Source organism: Solanum dulcamara, chromosome 1, assembly GCF_947179165.1.
Source record: "Solanum dulcamara chromosome 1, daSolDulc1.2, whole genome shotgun sequence".
NCBI lineage: Eukaryota > Viridiplantae > Streptophyta > Magnoliopsida > Solanales > Solanaceae > Solanum > Solanum dulcamara.
The window spans coordinates 14432809-14458284 of NC_077237.1; the positions used below are offsets into that span (position 1 = coordinate 14432809).

General features: G+C 34.1%; 2 non-coding genes across 2 annotated transcripts; both read right to left on the reverse strand.

Moving 5' to 3' along the window:
• Positions 1-21667: 21667 nt before the first annotated feature.
• LOC129903844 (U5 spliceosomal RNA) lies at positions 21668-21783 on the reverse strand. The gene has a single exon (XR_008770301.1). It is a non-coding gene; the product is annotated as a U5 spliceosomal RNA (small nuclear RNA).
• A 376-nt stretch (positions 21784-22159) lies between these two features.
• Positions 22160-22276, reverse strand: LOC129903839 (U5 spliceosomal RNA). Its single transcript, XR_008770299.1, has one exon. It is a non-coding gene; the product is annotated as a U5 spliceosomal RNA (small nuclear RNA).
• Between the last annotated feature and the right edge of the window lie 3200 nt (positions 22277-25476).

The window sequence follows — 25476 nt, forward strand, 5'->3', positions numbered from 1 at the left end:
AACCACATTGATTCTCCGATGGAAGAATCCATCAGGATTAATTATATAAGCAATCTACAATACAAAAACTAGCAAACCATTTAAGAAGCAAAAGACCGAGTTCTCATAAACTCAGTCAAATTATCATAAATAACTGCAAAAATAAATTCCTAGAATCTAAAAGTCATTGTACCAAAACTCTAGATAGTCAAAAATGGAAATACAACCCCTAAACTAGAAAACATAAATCTATAGTCTTAAATGTATGTGTTAGAAAAGATGGACAAAGGAATGGAGAAGAATCCATGGTAACCGTAAGAGTAGCTCACCCTTGGATTTGAATAGTCGTGTTGTGAAATGACACTATGTTGATAATCTCAAGCAATGAACTTGTTTATTTACTTGTTCAAGTGTGATTGCTCATTGTTATGTAATTGTGCATGTTGTTTTTGATTGATGGTTGGCTCGCGTGCCACGCTGGTACATTATACTAACGGTTGGCTAGGGTATTATGTCTTATATGAAATAATTATTAGCTCATATATTGCACCGATACACTAACAGTTTGTGTGTAGATTGAGTGGATCGGGTTTCTGCATTTTGTGATCATGTGGGACATGTTTCATTCATTGGTTGATTCAGGAAATTATGGTTGAAATCTGTATTATATTATGATTGTTGATATATGTGTTGATTTTATTACTATTCTATAGTTACTTGTTTACATTAATGTCTTGGAACTGGTAATATGATCGTACCAATACACTATTATTGTAAACTGATACTGCACTTTCTCTTTTCTTATCGAGTACATAACATATTCAAGTGGATGATATGAGACCTAGGTTGGGAGATGTGTGACCGTTAAAATTCAAGGGTGAGCTACCCTTCTGGTCTATTGTCACGATCCAACCCCGTAAGCCGTGATTAGTGCCCGAGCTGGACACTTGTATACATATCTATTAGACATCATTAAACTGATATCAAACACAATATGAAGTCTTTGTGAAAACATGATGTCATCTCAAGCATTACCTACATGTATCAAGGTAACTGCCTCCTAAGGAGTCGCAATCGGTTAAAAAATTATGATACAAGAGCTGACGAGGCTGTTGCTATATACAACATCCCAAAATATACATACACAAGCCGACAAGGCTGCCACTACGAATGAGAACGTCCCAAAATACAAGTCATATAGGCAGAACCAAACACATATACACACAACCCACACATATATCTACAGACCTCTAAGAGTATCAATAGTATCATATGGTGGGATAGGGCCCCGCCGTACCCCTGAATGAACATATATATACATCAAAAAGGGTCTATACCACACGTCTAGGCTCTGAGACAAAGGAGCATTCTAAGATAGCTGAATAGGAATTCTAGGTTGGCGGATCTCCAAAGCTAATACCTGTATCTATGAGCACGAAATTTATCCCCCCCCAAAGAAAGGGGGTCAATACAAGATATGTACTGAGTATGTAAAATATAAAATACAATAAAAAAGATCATACCTGAAGTAAAGAGTTCAGGAGACAAGTATAATAATCAAGAACTCACTGTATTTGTGCCTTACAAAACAAATCATGCATATCATTATCATATACCATACCCGGCCCATTATGAGACTCGATGCCATAATCGTATCATCATATCATATATATATATACGGTATCGTACCCGGCCCTCTAGTAAGGGACTTGATAAATAAAATCATGTACACATATATCGTACCCAACCCATCGTGGAACTCGGTGCCATCATATCATCATATACATATATTATACTGTACCCGACCCTCTAGTGAGAGACTCGATGAAGATATAATAAAGCTGTGCACAATAACATACCCGACTCGGGACTCGGTGAAGGATATAATAACAATATGCACGGGTAGAATATCATGAGCAACCATATATAATTAGATCATCATCTGAGACTCAATAGAACAATCAAAATGAACCATCATTTGACAATCAAGACAATAATCATCTCAAGTCCATTATGAATTATAGCAAATATGAATTATACCAAAAATAGGACGACTGGAATCATACATGTGTATCAAGACATAATGGTATGAGTTCTGGGAATCAAGAACATTAGCCATCCTAGTGTCACTAAAAATATGAGCTTCTTTGGAATTTATACATTCGTCGTCCATTTGTTTCATATGGATCGTGCTAAAAGAAAAAAGGGATAGATTTACATACCTTTAGCTCTTATTTGCCACACAGGACGTATGCTTTTCAATAGTATCTCAACCTATATTAAGATGTCAAGAACTACGATTAAGCTACGGAGAGATTTAAAACATATTCTAACGTTAGTAACTCCTTTTTAGAAATTAAACAACGTTTCTCTCATGTTCAAACCAGACACACAGTGACTACGACAACATCAACAACCACACATTCAAGTACTAATCTGGGACTATCCAAGACAACACTCGAGAATACTCCAAATAGCCGCACTACCTTCTAAACAGCCCCACATTTACAACATTCGATAATAGTCCACATACGACTACCACATATTCAAGTTATCTTTAATGATCCATAGTTTTAACGTTTCATCGAGACAACTTTACAACACAACAGCCCAACCAACATACAACACAACGTATAACTTTAACTATCATTAATCTTCCAAGCTCAACAAGAACAAGAACAACCTATCAAACAACCCCTACAGTTTTAATAACACTACAACACCAATTTACATAATTTTATACATCCAATTCACATTTACGCATCCACAACACGTCCATATTCATCCTAAAATATATAGGAAATGATTAACTCTTATCTTAACAAATTGACTCCTTAAGTTGGCTGAAACTTGTGGATTGAAGGAAGGAAACCAAGGTGAATCAGACTATACGTATAAATGTATATGTACATAGTAGTAGCTTAAGTACTTATCCTTTTTTTATAAGGAACATTAAGGTGTTTCTTTTCTGCACATTGTAATAAGGTGACATTAAAATGATGAAAACATTTTCAAGGATACATATATGCATATGTATGAGAGGCGGTGGCAATTTAGATATGAGAAAGCTCACTTTACTTTCTTTAGCACATATATATTAATAAAATTTGTGTTGCACTCTGTATTAACATATATATTAGCATATATATTAACAGGTTGACAAGTAGCATATGTATTAGCATATATATTAACATATTGACAAGTAGCATATATATTTGTTGCACTCTTCCTCCACTTCCTCGTGGCAGTGGAGGTGCCACATGTTGAAGCCACGTGCCCCACTTATAATTTAATTAGTATTAGTTTAATCACTAATCCCACTTAATAATTGAACCATGGTTAATTAATTCCTAGTCTCCATTAATATTTCTAGACCAAATAAAATTTATAACCAATTCATGTATTAATTCAAATAGGGAGTAAAATATCTATCTCGTATCTAAGAATAATCTTGTCTCTTTATTTAAGACAGTAGGTGCATCCCCTTCTTAATTCCTGCCACAAGTTCGTAAATAGTTGCATCACCTACTTTCTCTTTTTATTTAGATGTAGTCCACACGTTCTAAGTAGGTGCATCACCTACTTTCTCTTTTTAATAGGTTAGCAATTAGTCTTACCTTAAGAACCTGTGTGATCCCTGCTACTTAAGTTAGACAAGTACTTAAGTAGCTTAATTATGTAAGACATCCAAATCAGTAGCTTAAGCAAGTAGGTCGATTACCAAAATAAATTATTTGGCCTCGAACCCCTTTTAAATCCTTCCAAACCTATTTCCAACCATCACTACTCATATAGAACTAGTCTATGCAAGATATGGGGCATTACATCCTCCCCTTCTTAGGATCATTTGATAACGTCATGGATAACATGGATCACATGACAGCTTTAGAGGAGCTTAAAAACATTTTAATGTACAAAAGTATGGGATATAACAGCTATCATGGATTCTTCTCTGGTTTCTTTTTCCATTTTTTCGAACACAATCATTTTAGACTATAGACTTATGTTTTCTAGTTTAGAGATTGCATCCCCACTCTTGATTATCTAGAGTTTTGATACAATTTCTTTTAGATTCTAGAGATTTCCACAGTTTTTATGATGATTTGACTGAGTTTATGAAAACTTTGTCTGTTGCTTTTTAAATGGTTCGCTAGTGTTTTATATTATAGATTGCTTATATAATTAGTCCTGATAGGTTAAGTTGGGTTAGTAATTTGTTCTCTTATTTGAATTTTAGTATGGGTGCTATTCATGGTGGATCAGGATCGTGAAAAAGTTGGTACTAGAGCTTTAGATTTGTCGATCCCATCATATCAAAATGAGTCTAGTAGAATCTTGTGGAATGGTCCATCGAAGTTTGTACTTTTCTTTAGGAGACTACAAGACTTAAGGAAATTCTCTATTCTTTCTTCCTTTGTGTGATGACTTGATTCCAATTGATATCTAGCGATCTAAATTGATATCTAACCTTTTTCACTCTTCTATCTGTAGATGATTGATACAAGGCAAAATGGTGTAGTGGCAGTAGTTCCAATAGAGGTGCCAACAGCAGAGTCATCAGCACATGAACACAATAGAGGCAGAGGCCGAGGTAGAGATAAGAAAGGGGAAAAAAGAAAGCAACACCCGCCAGAGGTGGATCTCAGGCAGAGAATGTTCCAAACTAAATGACCTCTCCCTCACCCTAGGATCATGTGGAAGAAGAGGTTGAGATCAATATTAAGAAGGACGCGGAACAAAAGGTGAAAACACAAGCTGGAGTTGTAGGTCTCCTTTCTATGGACTCTAGGTGGTTTAGTAGGTTTTAGCTTTTTTGAGTGGGTTGGCAGGTAGTGAAGTCACTCCCATTGTGCAGGATACTCAGGTGCCAGGTACTTATTCTATTACTGCTATAGTCCCTAAGATAGATGAGGCATCAGGTACTACTGTGTTTTTTCCCACTACTAACCCTATGATGATTGGAACAAAGTATGAGATGCTGAACAAGTTCTTCTTAAAGTTGAAGCCTTCAATGTTTCACTGTTTTGAGAGTGAGGATGCCCTTGAATTCATCTTGGACTGCTATGAGAGACTACATAAGTTGGGCATAGTACAACAATATGAGGTTGAGTTCATGACTTTTCAACTTTAGGTGAAGCAAAATAGTGGTGGAGAGGTTTTGTAAAGTGTCGATCATCAATCTTGCCTCCGCTAACTTAGACCCAATTTTATGCTTTATTTTTAGAAAAATGAATGCTAAAACTTTGAGAGATTGTAAGAAGGATAAGTTTATAGCCCTCGAACAGGGCAATATAATCGTAGCCGCTTATGAGGCTAAGGTCCATACTTTATATTGTTATGATATACAACTTGTGAACTCTGAGGAGAAGAGAATTTGGTTGTATATAAAGGGACTGAACACTGAATTACAGGTCTTATATGTGCACATGACCTCTGCGGGGAAGACTTCAATGAGGTATTGGATTACATTAAAAGAATTGAAGGAGTTTGATAGGTAGGACAAACTAAGGCTTTGATTACGAGGCCCAAGAATGTTGGCAATTACAGTAGTTTCTACTCCAAGGGTTCTGCTCAGTAAGTGTATTCAGTACGTCTAATTCAAACAGTCATGCTCACTTCTACAGATAGTTATTCAGGGGTCTCACAACAGTTTCGAACTCAATGTGGTCAAGGAGCTTCTTATTCGTCAGCTAGCAGACCCTCACCTTGACTGCAAATTTTTTACTTATGGCGAGAAAGAACACTTCAAGAGGGAATCCCTCACAGGTAAATAGTTGGACAAACGCATCAATAGGTAAAGGTTGTAGTACCAGTGGGTAGGGGTAATAATGGTAGAGGACATCCATAGGATTAGCGATGATATAATCAGAGAGGTTGTGAAGGCCGGGAAAATAATAATGTAAGAAGAGGAGTAGTGCAACCAGATAGAAATTTTGCCTGTACTATTGATAGAGCTTTACACTATTCTAGCAGAGCTAAGGTTGAGATGTCAGACGTAGTGATAGCATGTACTACTCTTACCTGTGACCGGATATCTATCATTTTGTTTGATCCAAGTTATACATATCTATTAAGTTTGCTCTGAATCTTGACTTGATTTGTGATTTTTTGATGCCCCTATCCATATATCTGCCCCAATTGGAGAGTATGTAGTTGTTACTCATGTATATTGTGTTTGATTTGTTTTGTTTGTGGGTTTTCAAACTTGGGTAGACTTGGCCATTTTGGATATGGCTGATTTTTATGTGATCTTAGGTATGACTTAGTTGTCCTCTTATTACGCTGTGTTTAATTGTAATGTTAAGATTGTGACTCTAGAGAACTCGGGTAAAAAAAGGTTAGAGTGGGAAGGGATGAACAAGCCTAAGCCAGTAAAAATCATATCTTTCTTTTAAGCTAAACATCTAGTGGAGAAGGGTTGCTTAGCCTACCAATATCTTCGGAATGTTGGTGCAGAGTCCCCTTCCATCGAGTCAATTTCTATAGTTTTAGAGTTTTATAAGATGATATGGAGCTAGATAATCGCCCCATCTCTATTCCTCTCTATCGCATGGCTCCAACATATTTGAGGGAACTTACGACTTAGATTCAAGAATTTCTTGATAAAGATTTTATTCTTCCTAATGCTTCTCCTTGGGGTGCTCCAATTTTATTTATAAAGAAAAAAAATGACACCTTGAGGATATGTATAGATTATAAAAAACTGAATAAGGTCCCCATCTAGAATAAACAACCTTTGCTACGTAATAAGCGATCTGCCGAAGCTGTGGGATATAAAAATACATCGGTAGAGGAGCGTATAGATAATTTATTTGACAAGTTCCAAGTGATTCAGTTTGCTAAAAAATTGACTTAAGGTCAAGGTACCATCAGTTAAAGATTAGGCCTGATGATGTACCTAAAACGGCTTTCACAACCTTGTATGGGCATTATGAGTTCTTGATAATATCGTTTAAGTTGAATAATGTACCAACAACTTTTATAAGTTTGATGAATAGAGTGTCTAAACCATTTGGATTATTTTATTATTGTGTTTATAGATGATATCCTAGTCTATTCCAAGAGTAAGGAGGAGCATGCAGACCACCTTCTTATTATTCTAGATATCTTGGGGAACAAAAGTTGTATGTAAAATTTTTCAAGTGTGAATTCTGACTGTCTTTGGTTGCCTTCTTAGGGCGTATGGTTTCGAAAGAAGGGGTGATGGTAGATCTCCAAAAGATTGAGGAATTCAAGAATTTTTCTTGCCTAATTTTTTGAATAAGGTTAACAATTTTGTGGGATTAGCTAGCTACTACTGCTGATTTGTCAAGAATTTCTCTTCTGTTGCCACACATATAATAAGATTGACTTAAAAAGAGGTGCCATTTAAGTGGTCTGATAAGTGTGATGAGAGCTTTCAAAAGCTCAAGACCCTTTTGACTACAACGATTATCCTGACATTGCCGGTGGAAGCTAAGGATTTTTTTGTTTATTGTGATGCTTCATACTCGGACTTGGGTGTTATTTTGATGCATGATAGAAATTCCATAGCCTATGATTCAAGGCAGTTGAAAATTCATGAGAGAAACTATCTGGTACATGATTTTAAGTTGGCAGCAGTAGTATTTACTCTTAAGATATGACGACACTATCTTTATTATATAAAGTATGAGGCATAGAAGATGAATGAAGTTGCTCAAGGATTACGATGTAACCATGAAATATCATCTAAATAAGGCCAATGTAGAATAAATTGCATCAGAAAATAATTAGCATGGGTAGCATGACTTGCTTGGGAGTGTCCAAGCGACCCTTGCCGAGAGAGATTCAGACTCTAGAGTCTAAGTTGATGTGGTTTTGCATCTCTAAGAAAGATGGGTTGTTATCCAATATTGAGGTTAATTCCATCTTTATAAAGGAAATTAAGGCTAAGAGGTTTGAGGATGAGGACCTAAATAAGCTTAGAAATAAGGTGGTGTCTAGGGCGACCCAAGATGACACTCAATACAAGACGTGTGCTCAGTTTTAAAGAAAAGATTTATGTTTCTCGAGTTGATGATTTGATCAAGAGTGTGTTGGTAGAGTCGCATGATTCGGGATATTCAATTCATCTGAGTGTGATCAAGATATATCAAGATTTGAGATGGCTTTATTGATGGCTCGGAATGAAGAAATACATTGTTGAGTATGTATCCAAATGCCACAACTATCAAATGGTAAAATATGAATATCACAGACTTGTAGATTTACTCCAAAGGATGCCTATTCTTGAGTGAAAGTCGACAAGGATAGTCATGGATTTCGTGGTGGGATTCCCTAACAGCTTGGAGAAGCATGATAGCCCACTTCATCCTAGTTTAGTGGATTATAACTCTCAACAATTAGTTAAGATTTATGTCAAGGAGATAGTAGGGTTGCATGGGATGCCCCTTTCTATTATTTCAGACCGTGACACTCAGTTTTGGGGTAAGTTGTATGAGGTATTGGGCACTCAACTCACTTACAACACAATTTTTCATCCATAGATTGATGGTTAGTTAGAGGGGATGATTCAGGTATTGGAAGACATGTTAAGAGCGTCTGTGATTGACTCTGGGGGCCATTGGACTGGTTCATACTTTTATGTGAGTTATAGTACAACAAAGTTACCACTCCAGCATTGGTATGGCACCATTCGAGTCACTCAATGACAGAGAACACAAATCGCCCATAGGATGTTTGAGGCTGGGGTGGTGGAACCTTTGGGTATTGATCTAGCGAGGAAGCTTAGGAGAAGGTGAGGAACAACCAAGTTGTTGGCACCTCAAAGTAGACAGAAAGAGTATGAGGATCGTAAGATGAGAGACATGACTTTTCAAGTTGGTGAACAAGAGTTTCTGAAGGTACGACCAATGAAGGGGGTCATGAGATTGTGTAAAAAAGGTAAGCTTAGCCTTCGTTACATTGGTCCGTTTGAGATTCTTGGCAGTATTGTGCAAGTGGCTTACAAATTGGCTTTACCGCCTAGCTTATCCGGGGTCCATAGCAGATTCTAACATTAAAACAGGGATACTTATCCTAACAAACACTCTAGAATTGTAATTTTATTCGGATTCAATTTTAAAAATTATTTATCAGAAAAATGGTACAATTGAATTTAGTGATCAACAATAATGTATTAGCAGTTAATTATGTTTGTAAGTGAACTTAACAAGATCGACAATAAAGTAAAAATAACGGAAAAATAGAGCTAAGTTGCGATGTTTCAGCTAGAAAATGATAAAGTATAATTGATCTCAGATCCGGAGATGATTTAGTATAGAATGTTTGAGAGTTAGTTAAGACTTAGTAAAGTATTGAAAATTTGGAGCTAAGCCTTTTGAAATTTGTGGTCGGAAACAAAAGTTAGAGATTTGTGTAGTTATAAACTATTTCACTAAGGATAAAATAGGAATTTGAAAGTTAATTTATTTTTAATTAAATAAAAGTGACATTTTTGTATCGGACTAAAAAGAAAAGTGTGTCACATGAGTTGAGACGGTGAAATTATTAATTTTTTCCTCAAGTTTTCCTTCATATATTAAAAGTTCCGACAAAAGTATATTTTCTTTTTGGAAAATGCAAAATTTCTTTTGTGTTCTTGGTTATTTAGTAATATTACAATAAGTTTTAAAATATTGGTGCTAATAATAATAATTTTAGAGAAAGATTTAAACATTGTATATATTTCATGCATTATGATGTAAAGGAAATTTCAATAGGTTTGGTCATGCTTTAAGTTAAATCAATTTTTTATTAGTAAATTTAAAATGTACATATACACTTTATTTACGTAGGAATGGTTTAGACTTTAATTTTGACGTTATTTATTATAAAGAAATCAGTGGATATCCTTTGAAATATTATACCAAAAGAGTACTGATTTATAAAACAAATGTACCGATAGCATATTTAGTCAAAAATTTAAAATCAGATTATTTTAAAAGTTTTGTTTTTCAAACAATTTTTGTAGAGAAACCATTTGAGCTTTATAGTATATCACCCAATTAAATGGTGTCTAACTCTATATGATGGTAGCTAGTCAAGCAAAGTTGCTTGAAATTATTATAATTTTTCACAGTAGTAGTTAGAATTACTAATTGCCTGGTAATTATTGTTCTAAACTCATTATAGCTCACAAAAATCAAGTAAAGGGACTTTAATATGGTTAAAAGAGAAATCGTATGTTTTTGGAACAATAATTCACGTAGATGAGATTCTATTTTAATTTCATATCATAAGCAATAATTGATGTCTCCTAACAACTAAGCGCCAAGAAATATTTATGGGTGTCCGTATGCATTATTTTCTCTTAAATTTGGGACATTAATATCCATGTTTATTATTACTCTTAAGGAATATTAACTAGTGGTCTTAACTAAAAGGTTGTGGGTTCCATAGCCTAGCATAATACATCTCAAAGATATGATCACCTTCACAAAATCTAAGCTTAACTTTTCAGTGAATACAAGAATGTCCACTTGTAATTTGCATAACAAGTTGTTGAAAGTGTAATTAAGAGTAAATATTAATTCGAATTGGCAAAAGATACTTTAGTTTAAGGTTCTTGAAACCTTTAGGTATTATGGATGGGTAAATTATGCCATGGGATATACATTGACATATTCTATAAGTAATACTCCTCGACTCTAACAGCTTTAATATGGTATGATAAGTATTGCAGTGTCACGATCCAAAATAGGCAATGAGTGGCACCCACAATTATCCTCCTAAGTGAGAGAACTAACGCTACAAACCTCAACTTGTGTTAGCGATTCAATTTATGGAATACTACAATAATGCGGAAGCTCAACTTATTAAAAGTAAGAAACAACAATCCACTAGGGTCTATTACATATCATTCTCAACACCTGAAAGTCATCACATCAAGGACATCTAATTCTAAAATACTAAGTTTGGAAATATCAAACACCAGAATAAATAAATAATATAGTTGTTAACCATAGTGTAGAGTTAGCAAGCTACCATAGTTAGATGATGTGGCATAGTTTGTTAGAAGGTAGATAGAAGTTAGTTAGTCTACATGTGCTCCTACATGTGCTCTATAAATATAGCTTACTAGAGGAGTATAATACATGTTGTAACTAACTCTCTTACTTGGTGAATACACAATCTCTTCTCCTCTGAATCTTCTTCTTCTTATCTTCCGTATAATATCATTTCTTCCCTAGTGTTCAAGCTCCATTAATAGAGTTATCATGGTATCAGAGCCTAGTAGTATCTTAGGCTAGAAGAAAAGTGTGTGTTCTAGTTTAGGAATCCTAAGTGCTTAGATACGAAGCCGAACTTCAGGATTGAATCAAGAGTAAGCATCAAATCCGAAGATTGAAATTCCAAGTTGATTGCAAGGATGGTGACAGCCGAAGTTGCATCTGTATCATTGGAAACCAACAACTTGAACTCGAACACTACACAAACAGCTGCTGGACCAACCAGCTACATAGCTCCAATTATCGATCATAAGTATCCATTGTATCTACAACCTAATAACACTCCAGATAGCTCCTTAATCTCTCTTCAACTTACTGGATTAGAGAACTATGCAATCTGGAGTAGATCCATGCGTATTGGTCTCCTAGGCAAATGCAAGTTAGGCTTTATTGATGGAAGATTCTCTAAATCTCAGTTTGCATCTAAATTGTCTGATGTTTGGAAAACATGTAATGCTATAGTGCTATCCTGGATAATGAATGTTGTTAGAGCTGGTTTATTGAGTATTATTGTTTATAGTGGTGATGCTCACAAGGTGTGGTGTGACTTGAAGGAGAGGTTTGATAAAAGTAATGGTGCACATGTGTATCGGTTGCATAAGGAGATTCATAATCTCATTCAGAGAACTATGACTGTAACAAACTACTACACTACTCTTAGAGGCTTGTGGAATGAATTTGATTCTATCATGCCTTGTTCAAGGTGCTCTTGTGATGAGTCAAAAAAGTTAAAGGAGCATTTTTAGTATCAAAGGCTGCTTGAATTCCTAATGGGACTAAATGAGTCTTACTCAGCTACTAGAAGTCAGATTTTGATGCAGACACCAACTCCTAATCTGAACCAAGCCTTCTCTCTAGTCATAAATCATGAGAGTCAAAGAAATTTAGCTAGTACTGATCATGAGAGTGCTCTACCTAGAGTTATTGAACGTACTGTTTTATTCAGTCAAAAGAGTGTAGGTGGTCCTAATCATAGTGGTGGCAACTTTGGATGCCAACCAAGTGGTGATGGTAATTCAGAAAGAGGACACTATGACAATCAATTCAAACCACAGAAATCTCAAAAGGAACTTCTTCTGTGTGAAGTCTGTGGTTACAGAGAACATACTAAGGAGCAATGCTTCAAGGTTAAAGGATATCCAATTGGATGGAAATTAAAGAAAAAGGGTGGACCTTCTACCTCCAGTTCTTATGCTAATCAGGCTGAAGTTACTCAGTTTGCAGGTAAATCACAGAATGGTCAAAGTCCTGCAAATCTAACTATTCTTGCAACTTTCTTCACACAGAATCAGAATCAGCAGATCATACAAATGCTGGCCAAAGAAGGTGAAAGTGGAGGAGAACACTCAGCCGAGGCAGCTACTGCAAGTAGTGTCTTATCTGCCTTAATGTCCAAATATGTAGATAAAAATTGGATAGTTGACACTGGAGCTACAATCCATATGGCTTCTAAGCTTGATGTATTAGAAAGTTGTAAGTCAGTTCCAAGATCTGAAAGAATACAAGTGTTACTACCTACTGGAAATGTTGTGTTAGTTTCACATTTTGGTAACACCAAAGTATTTGGTGATGAACTCATTGGGAATGTTTTATTCGTTCTTGATTTTAAGTTCAACCTTCTGTCAGTCTCACAACTAACCCAAGAGCTACAATGTTTGGCAGTCTTCTTTTCTGACTTTTGTATTTTTTAAGATCTCTTCAGTGGTCGGGTTAAGGCGATTGGTAAAGAAGATCAAGGTCTACATTCTTCAGAAAGGTGTCAACAACTTAGCTTCCACTCATTCAACAAATAGTTGCAGTTCTTCTTCAGTTAACAATTCTGATTCACTCTCACTTTGGCATCAAAGACTAGGCCATGTTCTGGTTGAAATAATAAAGAAGTCATCAAGTATTGAAATTTTAGATATTGTAGTATAGTCTCCTTGTACTGTTTGTCCACTAGCTAAACAGACTAAAATTCCTTTTTTTGTAAGTTCTCATACTTCAAATGCAGTATTTGAGCTAGTTCATTGTGATCTTTGGGGCCCCTATAGGATACCTACTCATAATGGGATAAAATACTTTATGACTATTGTTGATGACTATTCTAGATTTACTTGAGTGTTTCTTGTAGCATCTAAATCAGATACCATAGGAGTTTTCAGACACTTCTTTACACAAGTCAAAAATTTATTCTCTACTATTGTTAAGACACTAAGAACTGACAATGGTAGTGAATTTTTTAGCAATGTCTTTCAATCATTGTTATCTACTATTGATATAAGTCATCAAAGCACTTGTGTATACACTCCCCAAAAGAATGGGATTGTTGAAAGAAGAGACAGAACTATATTAGATATGGCAAGGGCACTCAAGTTCCAAGCTTCTATCCCTTTGAGATTTTGGGGTGAATGTGTGTTAACTGTAGTATATATACTTAACAGAATTCCCTCATATGTTCTCCACTATAAGTCTGCTTTTGAGATGCTTTATTTGCATCCTCCCATATTATCCCATGTTAGAGTCTTTGGTTGTTTAGGTTATGCTACCTATCCAAAGATTTAAGACAAATTTTCTCCTAGAGTCATATCTGCTATTATGATGGGTTATTCTTCCACTCAAAAAGGTTATCTTCTATATGATCTTCATTTTAAATCTTTATTTGTTAACAGACATATTGTGTTCAAGGAAGATATTTTTCCTTTCAGAGACATGCAAGTGTCATCTGATCCTATCTTTCTTATTCTCACACTACTAACACTTGATCCCTCCTCTCCCCTTCCTACTTTGTCTCCTACTCAGACTCCTACTTTGTCACCTACTCAGTCTTCTACTTTGTCACCTAGTACTGCCCCCATACCACCTATTCCTACTACCTCTTCTTCTCCTACTTATCCTATCCCTACTAGGAAGTCATCTAGAGCTACTAAACCTTCTACTTGGCTTCAAGACTTTGTTACTCATCCCAAATCAAATTCTTGTTCATTTTCTATATCTGATCATTTGTCCTATGATCACCTTTCACCTTCTTATGTACCTTGTCTTGTTGCCTACTCATCTATCACTGAACCTACATCCTATAAGGTTGCAGCCTCAAACCCTCAGTCGGTTCAAGCTATGCAGCTGGAGATTGCTGCATTAAAAGATAACAATGTATGGCCCCTGGTAGATTTACCTCCTGGTAAGAAGCCTATTGGCGGCAAGTGGGTGTATAAGGTGAAGTACAAGTCTAAAGGTGAGGTGGAAAAATTGAAAGCTAGGTTGGTTTCTAAAGGTTTTAATTAACAAGGTCTAAATTATAGTGAAACATTTAGTCATGTTGCTAAAATGGTCGTTGTAAGGACCATTGTGGCTTTTCCTGCCTCAAAAGGGTGGGTTATTCACCAAATGGATATTCATAATGCCTTTCTTAATGGATATCTCTTAGAGGAAGTGTACATGTCTATCCTGATGGGTTTTCTAGACTAGGAGAGAATGGAACTAAGGTATTCAAACTTCATAAGTCTTTGTATGGTCTTAAACAAGCTCCTAGACAGTGGAACCTGAAGCTAACTAAGTCCTTGGTCCAGTTGGGATTTTTTAAAGTCATCATGGTTATTCACTATTCACTAAACAAGTTGACAGTGATATACTTTTTGTGTTGGTCTATATGGATGATTTGCTGGTCACAGGTAGCTACACAACTCTCATAGATGCAACTAGACAAGACCTACAAAAATAATTCAAGATGAAAGATCTTTGTGAGCTCAAATTCTTCTTAGGAATTCAGTGTGCTAGGTCCAGTAAAAGTATTCATATGTCACATAGAAAGTATGTTGTGTACCTAATAGCTGAGTGTAGGCTAGGGGGAGCTAAACCTACAGGCACTCCACTAGAACAAAATCAGAAGTTAACCTTAGCAAAGTATGATGAATGCATCTCACATGATAGTGAAGTTGAGGATCACATACTGCAGGATCCTGGTAGGTATCAAAGGTTGGTAGAGAGGCTTCTATATCTTACTATGACTAGACCTGATCTAGCTTTACAAGTTCAGGTGCTAAGTCAGTATGTACAGAGTCGTAAAGAGTCACATATGGAAGCTAAACTAAGGGTAGTTAGGTATCTAAAAGAAGCTTCAGGTCTTGGTCTGCTAATGTCTGCTGAAGATACAAACAACCTTATTGCCTATTGTGATTCAGACTGGGAGCCTGCCTAGAGACCAGGAGGTCTGTTAATGGATATATTAAGTTTGGTGGAGCATTGATCTCTTGGAAGTCAAAGAAACAAGAGACGGTGTCTAAAAGCTTAGTTGAGCCTGAGTTTAGAAGCATGGTCAATTGTGCAGCTGAAGTCACTTGGCTGATCAGTCTGTTCAAGGAACTTGGAGTTCACATTGAGTTGCCTGTGAAAATAATCTGTGATAGCAAGGCTGCTATCTAGATTGCATCAAAACCATCTTCCATGAAAGGACAAAACACATAGATATAAATTGTCATTTTGTAAGGGAAAAATTCTGTCAAAGAATGCTGAAGACTGAGTTTATCCACACTAAAGATCAACTTGTTAATTTGCTCACTAAGAGTCTTGGTAAAGCTCAACATCAACTGTTGGTGAGTAGACTTGGAGTTATGAATTTGTTCAAATCATGAGCTTGAGGGGGAGTGTTAACCATAATGTAGAGCTAGCAAGCTACCATGGTTAGATGATGTGGCATAGTTTGTTAGAAGGTAGTTAGAAGTTAGTTAGTCTAGATATGCTCTATAAATATAGCTTATTAGAGGTGTATAATACATGTTGTAACTAATTCTCTTACTTGGTGAATACACAATCTTTTCCCCTCTGAATCTTCTTCTTCTTCTCTTCTGTATAATCTCTTTTCTTCCGCTAGTGTTCAAGCTTCATTTAAGGGGTTATCAATAGTTTTATGTCCAAAAATTAAGGACATCATGGCAGGATCGAGAGAATCCAACACGAGCTAAAAGGAATAGCTCACCATGGAACCTAATGTGCGGACACTGGCTAGAGCTGAGGTTTAGTCGAATTCAATGGTATACTCACTGCACTCCATAAAATAAAATTAAGAAAAATACTAGTAGGAGTCAGTACAGGGCAACATGTACTGAGTAGGTATTATCGACCGACTTGAAATAGAAATCTATATGCATAAAGTAATAGCAAAAAATAAATTATAGCACTTAACGGATGACAAACAACAAGCAACAAGTACAAGTGACAACACAATGAAACAAGTACGTAATCAGTCAGCAGTATCAAGATAACACATGAGGACTCAAGCCTCCACACCATGCTCGTTTGGAAAATGGGTACTTTGGGATTGAGTAGATTAAGTTATTTTAATATGTCTTCCTTTAATATTAAATACCAGAATGACATCTGATCCAATAATATCGTGTCGGCTCGTGACATCCGATTCAATTATATCGTGTCAGCTCATGACACCTGATCCAATTATACCGTATCGGTTTGTGACACCCGATCCAAATATATCTTGTCATCTCGTGACATCGGATCCAATTATATCGTGTCGGCTCATGACACTCGATTAAAATATATCGTGTCGGTTAGTGACACCCGATCCAAATATAAGTAATTCATCATTCTTTATTAACACATTCCACTTCACTACAATATTTCATCAAGTTTTCTTTATTCAAGGCATTACTTTTGATAGGGCAAGTTCAAGATAATAGATTTCACGGCCTTGAAATTGCAGATCAATCACAAAAACATATCAACCATCAATATTTAAATGCATAGTAAACTCCTTACTCAATGACTAACAATCACTATTAAGAGTCTATCTATAACATAGAATAAATCATAACCTACCTCGATCGAAGATTCAAAATCAAGCAAGTTAATCCACTAATGCTTTTCCTTTTTTCAATGCCTCATAATGTTTCTAATTTGATCGTTCCTGTTTGTCGTCGTACATCCGTTCTTTCTCAAACCCTTCTCTTCTCTTTTCTTTTCTAATTAAACTAATTATGTACTATAAATAATAAACTTCACTCTTTCATTTTAATAAATATGGGACAAGTGGTATAGGATATTAAATAAATTATAAATCTAGTCCACCAACTAAATAAATTATCTAAACTTGTCCCTTAACTAAATAATCATAGTTATCGAATAGTCCAAAATACCAATAAAAATTTATGAAATAAGTTTTTTATGAAATAAAAAGCCCTAATACTCAAAATGACCTAATGGGTCATTACAGGTGGACGATCTCCTGAACCATTTTGCATATAGTGTCATATGATTTCATTTCTTTGCTAGCACACGTATTTATCGTACCAGGGCAACTTTCATAATGGCCGAACCAATGGTCTCATCTCCTACTTTTGCAAGACTAGTTTCCAAGTAAAATGCAATCCAACTAAGAGGCCGTTTGGATTGGCTTATAAGCTGTTTTCAGTTTTTTTTGAATGTTTGACTGGCCAACTTAAAGTCATTTTGTGCTTAAAATAAGCCCCAATAAATAGTTGGGTTAATTTGGATGAACGTATTTTAAGCAGTTGGCCTGCACCTACTTTTTTTTAACTTATAAGTAGTTTTCAACTTATAAACTGCTTAAAAATAAGTCAATCCAAACAGGCTATAAGATATCTTTCTCACATATCTAAGGTGACTTTCAAAACATTTCATAAAAACAATACTTCAAGACCTCAACTTTAATTTATTTTATGGCAAAGTTGTATTACTGTTACATTTTTGGTACAAATTTATTATTTCCAAAGTACTTTTTTTGTAGAAAAATTTATTACATAAAATTATTATATATTTTTTAGATTCAACAAACTTTACACTTCTTCTTCTCCTTAATTCTTCTCTAATAACGTCAAGCTTTTTTTGTTCAACAGTGGCCAATATCATTGTTTTGCTGAGATATTTCAAAACATGGATTTTTGATATTATTTATGATGGTTATAAAATCTACGAAAATCTACTCAATGATAGTGCTACACACAACGATCTCATTGTAGTTATTTCAATGCAACTAGTACTCCAAATTGATTAAGGTACAAAGATCAGATACACAATGAAAGTAAATTCAATTTCAATGGAGATTCGAAACGATATGGGCATGAGATTATTTATGAAATTATAACGACCTAAATACTAATACATAAGGTCGATTGTAGTTCGAATGTATAGTGCAAAACTATTATAGATACACTGCCTAACTAATTCAGATACATTCTCTAACTTGTTCAAGATATATTATGACATAAGGTAGTTCAAATACAAAAAAAAATAAAAAAAATTATATCACATATAGTCTGGTGTAACAATGTCAAATACATTGTACTTGAGATAATTCAGATACATTAAACTAATAAGTATGACAGATACGTTATTATAAATATTAGGTCAGTTACATATTATGTAACTAATTCTGATACACTATAGAACATGTGTTACATACATGAGGTTCTTTAATTAATTATTGGATACATGCCCTTATATCTGATATAGCACAAGATCCAAAAATTATATAATCTTAATTAACTTTGATACTTCTGAAATACACGTATCGATAAATAACATTGCTACATATTAGATACAATGGTTGTATCTGATATAACACAATATTCAAAAACAAATTGAGGTCATAAAATACATAAAGTATACTGTGAATTATGAATAAATCTTGCATTTTTTTATATGAATGTTTGAGACACCATCTTGCTCGGCTTGCGTATCTGGGTTTTGGACTGTTCAGTTCTAGCACGTAGACCTTCGCATAGCTATTGCATTATTACTGGTCATTTCGATGCTTAATGTATTCTTTGTTACAATGTCATCCGATGGAGTAAAATCAACAACAACGGAAGAGGAACCAGTAAAAAATTATTCTTAAGTGAAATTCAAAATATATGAAAATTTATTTCTGATAGATTAATGGTATAGTATGTTGTACCTCTATTAACAATCTTCTTGTTTGAAGAATAATTACCCATGAAAGTATATTATAAAAACTCTAAATCAATGAAGTTTTGCCTTAATTTGATATAACTATCAAAAATTAGAAGACAGTGTAAATGTAAAGCTATAGAAAAATCATATACATGACATAAATGATAGTTAATAACCTCAAATTGTATTGATCCTTTTTTGATTCGTTGAAATTTTATGGTCTAATGATAGAAATAGTGTGAGTGAGAAGGGAGGAAGAGAGACTGTGGGCGATGAATAGGGGTGGTAATTGGGCGGGTTGGGTCAAGTTTGGACTGGTCATAATGGGTTAAGACAATAATTATGACCCTAATTATGTTAGGTTCCAACCCAACCCAAATTAGTTTGGGTCAAAACGGGTTAGGTAATGGGTTATATAACGGGTCAAGACCCCCAATCTAACCCAATTTTTACCAAGCTTAATTATTTTATTTGTTCTTTAAAACTATTTTAGTACTTAATAAAATTATTATTTTTTTATTATGGCTATATATACAACAACAACAAACCCAGTATAATCCCATAATGTGGGGTCTGGGGAGGGTAGAGTATATGCAGACCTAACCCCCACCTTGAAAGGTAGGGCGGCTGTTTCCGAAAGACCCTCGGCTTTAAGAGAGGACAAGATAAAAGGTCAGATAGGGGCAAACATATATAAAACAAGATGAAAACAGGAATAGCAAAAGAAAAAGTCGTGGTAGAGTGGTACCGAAAGAAAGAGGCATAACTACAATAAATAAATAAATAAGATAAGATAAGATAGATAAGACAGTTAAAGTACAACGGCGCCACAACTATAAACAGCAATACCATGCAGAAATTGAAAAAAAAATTAAAATATTTTAACAAAATTTCTCATGAGTCAATTCGGGTTACATATCAACCCATTATTTTATGGATTGAAATAGGTTGAGCTAATGAATGGACGGGTCAATAACCAACCAAACTTAAACAGATTGAATTGAATTAGGCGGGTTGGGTTTTATTTTGCCACCTCTAGCGATGAATGTGGGATAGTAGCTTGATGAGAGAGTGAGTTTATTAGAATGAATGTGTTAATTGTGGGATACATAATCTGTTTAGATATTCAACTGTCATAATCTAGGCTAGCTTTTAGAGAAAGATGTTTCTCAATGTATCTAACTAATATGATATAAAATCCTTAATTAGTGAGAATATATATAATTATTTGAAATGATAGGCAGAATTAATACATATGATACGAATGTGTATCTAATAAAATAGTTTACTTTTATATAAGAAATTTTGACCAATGCATATTTTATCTTATTTTTTCTGTTCTTTTACTATGTTGGGCCTAGGCCCAATAATTACATTTGTGTTTAGGTCCATATCATTGCAATTTCCCTTCAAACTAACATATGGAACCTATTTTTTCTTGGGAAACTTACATAAATATACAATATTAAGAAAATATTTATCATTTATAGAAATAAAAAAAAATCACTAACATTTATAATACATTTATAATACAGTTTTAATACATATTGCAGAGAACTATTTATAAAACATATATAATACAAGTTTTATAGATGAATAATACATTTATCACATATTTTAATAGACTTATAATACATTATACCAGTTTCTTACTATACAAACATAATATATATTTTAAAACACTTATAATACATTTATATTGTATGCATAATTCACTTTTAATTCAAGTGTAGATTTATCATAATATTGTTATGTATTGCTATAAATGATAATAAATAAAAAATATCGCTAAAATCAGTCATTAATTTTTAAAAAGCACTCAATCAAGTAATTTTTCCTTTTTTCTTTCATTGGATCTCTTTCATTTTGGTTTGCTAATAAATGCCCGTATAAGCTAAGACTATACGGGCATTCTTGGATATATGAAACCGGATACGTTATCTTGTGTTGAAACTTGAAACTACATGTTAAATTTAATTGTATCTGATAACTATTAGTGAAGTACATTTCTTTGTATTCTCTTGTATGTTGGAATGTCCAGGTTGTCAGAGCCTCGATTGTTGGGATTGGAACGGATGAGGATTCTCTAACTAGAGCCATTGTAACTCGAGCTGAAGTTGATATGATGAAAGTCAGGGGAGAGTATTTCATCGCGAACAAGACTAATCTTGATAATGCAGTTATTGGTGACACATCAGGTGATTACATGAAGTTCCTGATGACACTGCTTGGGGCCAAAGTCTAGCTGGCTCTCTGGACCTGAACATTGTGTTGTAGTGTTTCAATTGTCTTTTTACTTTGTATGCTTCTATGAAAACATTAATGTGTGGACTTGTGAAAAAATTAATAATTGGAATGGGTGATTTTATATTCAAGTTTGTGGTTTGTCACTTGTTTATGAGGGTAATTTGCATCTTTTAGGATACAGGCAACTATTCATATGAAAATTATTTCAGTTTAAAACTTCCATCAGAAAAAAGAGGGTATAGAAATGGCAAATATACTTCGACTAGTAGAATAGTACTCAGTATAAATGTCGCTTGCATTAGTATGGGCATCAAAGAAAGAACCCCTACAAAAATTAGAATATGCCACTAATTACAGCACACACACGGTATTCTTTAGTAAAAGGCGAAAGAATAATTCGCTTTGTGCTCGCTGTGTGGCTGCGTGATTTGAGTGAATACACTGCGCTGCAATTTTATATTGTTGCAACACTTGGATATACTTTTCGTTTATCGGTGTGGGACTCTCCTGGTCGCCTCTTTCTTATTTCTCTGCAAACTTTTAAGCCCTCAAAGTATTGCTCTCTTCTTCTTCATTAGTCATTCAAATAGATTAATGCCAATATCCTGCACTTATTAGTGACCATTTACTGATTCATTATGCGTATCGGAGAGGATGCACTGTAGAAACTTCAACGATATAAAGATCATAGCAGATGGAAGGCTACATAAGTGTTGTTCAAAGTTCATAACCTGAAAAAAGCATTATTTTACACAACTTCAGAAACACTTATAAATGGTTGAAACTAGAGTTGTTGGGAGTCTCAACGAAGAGAACCCCGCCAAAAATTAGCGTATGCCACTAATTGCAGCACGCACACGGTATTTTTTAGTAAAAGGCGAAAGAATAGTTCGCTATGTACTTGCTGCGTGGCTGCGTGAGAAGTGCGGACTAGCTGTGCTGCTTTTGAATTTACACATTGTTTATCGATGTGGTACTCCAGCCTTTCAATAGAAACCACTCTTGTATACTTTCTCATTTGATTAATTTAAGATTTGATTTTGCTTCAGTTTCTTGGTGATTCTGAAGAACTATTTGCTCACAAGCTGATCAATGAAATGTCGCATAGAATGTAGTGTACTGAGCATCTTGAATTTCCTATGCAGGTTTGTCTCTGAACTTGCTCCCGATTGAACCCATAACTCGTTTTAGTTATAACTACATTCAAATTAATTATTTATACGTCTTTCCTAATACACATACATGGTTTAAATAAAAATTACTTGATTCATTCAAAACTGTATATAATATTATATTTCTGCCCTTGACTTCAAGTTGACTCCTTAAGGGCCTATGGGCTAGAAGTAGTGAATGAGACTGATTCAGTTAGGATTATTGTTTCGAGTATACGTGAAGACATAAGGGGAAATACGCAACTGACAGAAAGCGGGAAAACTTAGAAATATCCGTTTCTATCTTCTCGTTAGAGAGTTTTATTTGGGATCCAGGCTAGAGTAGCAACTAACTAATTAAAAAGGACCAGGGTTTAGAAAGAAGAGGTTTATGCGTATTGTGAAGTCAAGTGTCTGTATTCCTCAATTGCTTTCTTTGAGTTCTGCTTCTCACCCCCAGCGTTTGGATATGTGAATTTATCTTATGATTTTAAATTATGAGATGAAATCTTAAATTCTCCAAAAAAAATTGATTTGGAAATTTAATATCATGATTTCACATTTTTTAAAATATAAAAATTGACCCACAAGTTTATATTTTATAATAAAATGCTCACCCTTTTGTATCTACCAATCTTTTATTTTATAAGTAATCAAAAATTTATAATTGCTCTTAATATTATTACTCTTACCAACTTCTAACCCATTTATATTGGATATAACCATTGTTTACACCCAATTTTGATCCTCCACAACGCAAATTAGCTATCAAGTTTCTTTAAATTTAGAACGGTTTTGAAATAATTAGCTTTTATAAAAAAATAAAAATATTTTCAAGTTATTCTTAACTATTTTTATCCTTTGATAAGTTTTAGTATAATATACATATTTCTATATAACTATATATTTGATTATTATTTATATGGTTATTTGAAAATCATTTCAAAGATTTTATATTTTACTAAATATAATGTTAGTTGAGTTAGCTTAATTATAGTTTGTATTTTTTAAATTATTAATTTTTTGTAAAAAAAAAAACACTCCCACATCAAAAATTCATTAGGAATTTGCGATTTTTGGAGCCTATGTAAAAGCTCATATTCTCATTAAGAAGAGGAAAGAAGTGAGAGGTTTTTTAGCCACTCCAACGTTAGAAATTTTTTTAACTTTGCTAGGATTTTGGAATCTTGTCCCCGGCCTAAAAGTTGTGAAAATTTCTAGCTTTCAATCTATATTTTTTTCTTCAAGAAAAATAGGGGATCAAAGTCGAAATTTAGGCTAAGAACATTGTTCTTAGAACATCGAACCCACGAAGGTCGAGTCTAAATTTTCAATTTTTCTTTTTGTGGATTGGAGTTTCATCAAGCTCTTGAATGATGGTGAATTTGTCTTTCACTCGTCGTCTTCAGTCTCGCTGTCCGAAAAGAGTGCATGTGATATCAATTCGAGTCTATCTTTGGACTTCATCCTTGTATATCATTAAGTTTTGAGTCTCCCATCATCTTGCTCGAATTGCTGGAAAGTTGACACATGGAAAGGAAGCTAATATACATGGCTTGAATATTGATATTGGGTTATATACACAGAATAGAAGTGGAAAATAATGTTGTATACACTGATATATAGTATATGTACAATCCAATATGTAAGAAAATAATATTGTATACACTGATATACATTGATATACAATAGATATAGGGAACAAACAGGTGATATACAACGGGTATATAGTTTGATATACAGAAATAATATTGTATATATACAATTTGATATACACTGTATATATAGCTGCGATTTACAGTGGAATTGGGTTTAAGACCCAAATCGCAGATGGCCCAACAGTTTAGTCCAGGCGTACATAAATTATGTGTCTGGCCATATTTTCATGTGTTATTTATTATTTATTTATATTATTTCGAGTTGTAATAATGTTTTTACTTATGTTATTTATGCTTGCTTATATATTAATTTTAATTTGTTTTAACTTAATTAGATTCTTCTAAAGATAAACCAATTCATATTAATTTACTTTTTAAATAATTTTCTATCTTTACTTAGTCATTTAATAAACTTTTACTTTTTTTATATACATGTATATTATTTTCAATGTTTAAGTTTGATCATTTTTTCTAAAAAATAATTTTAAAGTCTTCGTTTCCTTTTAAATTAATATTTTTTCAAAAATTAGTCAAATAATTTTTCAAATCCTCGGATAACCACACATTAGCGGCCACTTTGAATGTTTAACACCTTCTAAAGTGGAAATAAGAACCTAGAACCTTTTTTCTCTGAATTTTTAAGACTTAAATCTAGTAGGATCTTTTAAATTAAGTTTTCTTAATTTCTTTAAAAAATTAAATGGCGACTCTTCTTTTTTAAAATTAATTTTTTCTCTATAAAATTGAAATTAATTTTAAACTATTTTTTTTCCGACATAACAAAAATGACGACTCCGCTGGGGATTTAATTAGGTTCTAACCATAAGATTTATTTGATTTATTTGACTAACTATTTGGGATTGTAATAATTAGTAATTTATTTTTCTTTATTTGCATTTTATGTGTTTAAATTTCGAATATTAAATTGTCATTGCATGCATAACATGTTTTTCGCCACTTGGCCTTTTATTTTCTTACTTAAATGACGGTTATGCGGGTCGCAGCCGTTGAATCCAACATGTTCCTAGGGGGTATCCTGGTGAAATGACTTGGCCACTGGATAGTCAACGGTCGCTAACTTCCCCTAGCCTGAGTTGTCCACTTAGATCACCGGTACGCTTCAAAATATAGCCCTCTCTTAGTCAATCTAGCGTAGAGCATAACCAAATCCCTGATTTAGCGTATTGGCCTAAGACAACCCAATATCCAAGGCGTATTGGACCCATTCGAAAGACTACCTTGAGTCCAAAATGGTCGTCGGCCTAAATAGACGATCATACCTATGTGTTTAAATTTGAAGGTTAT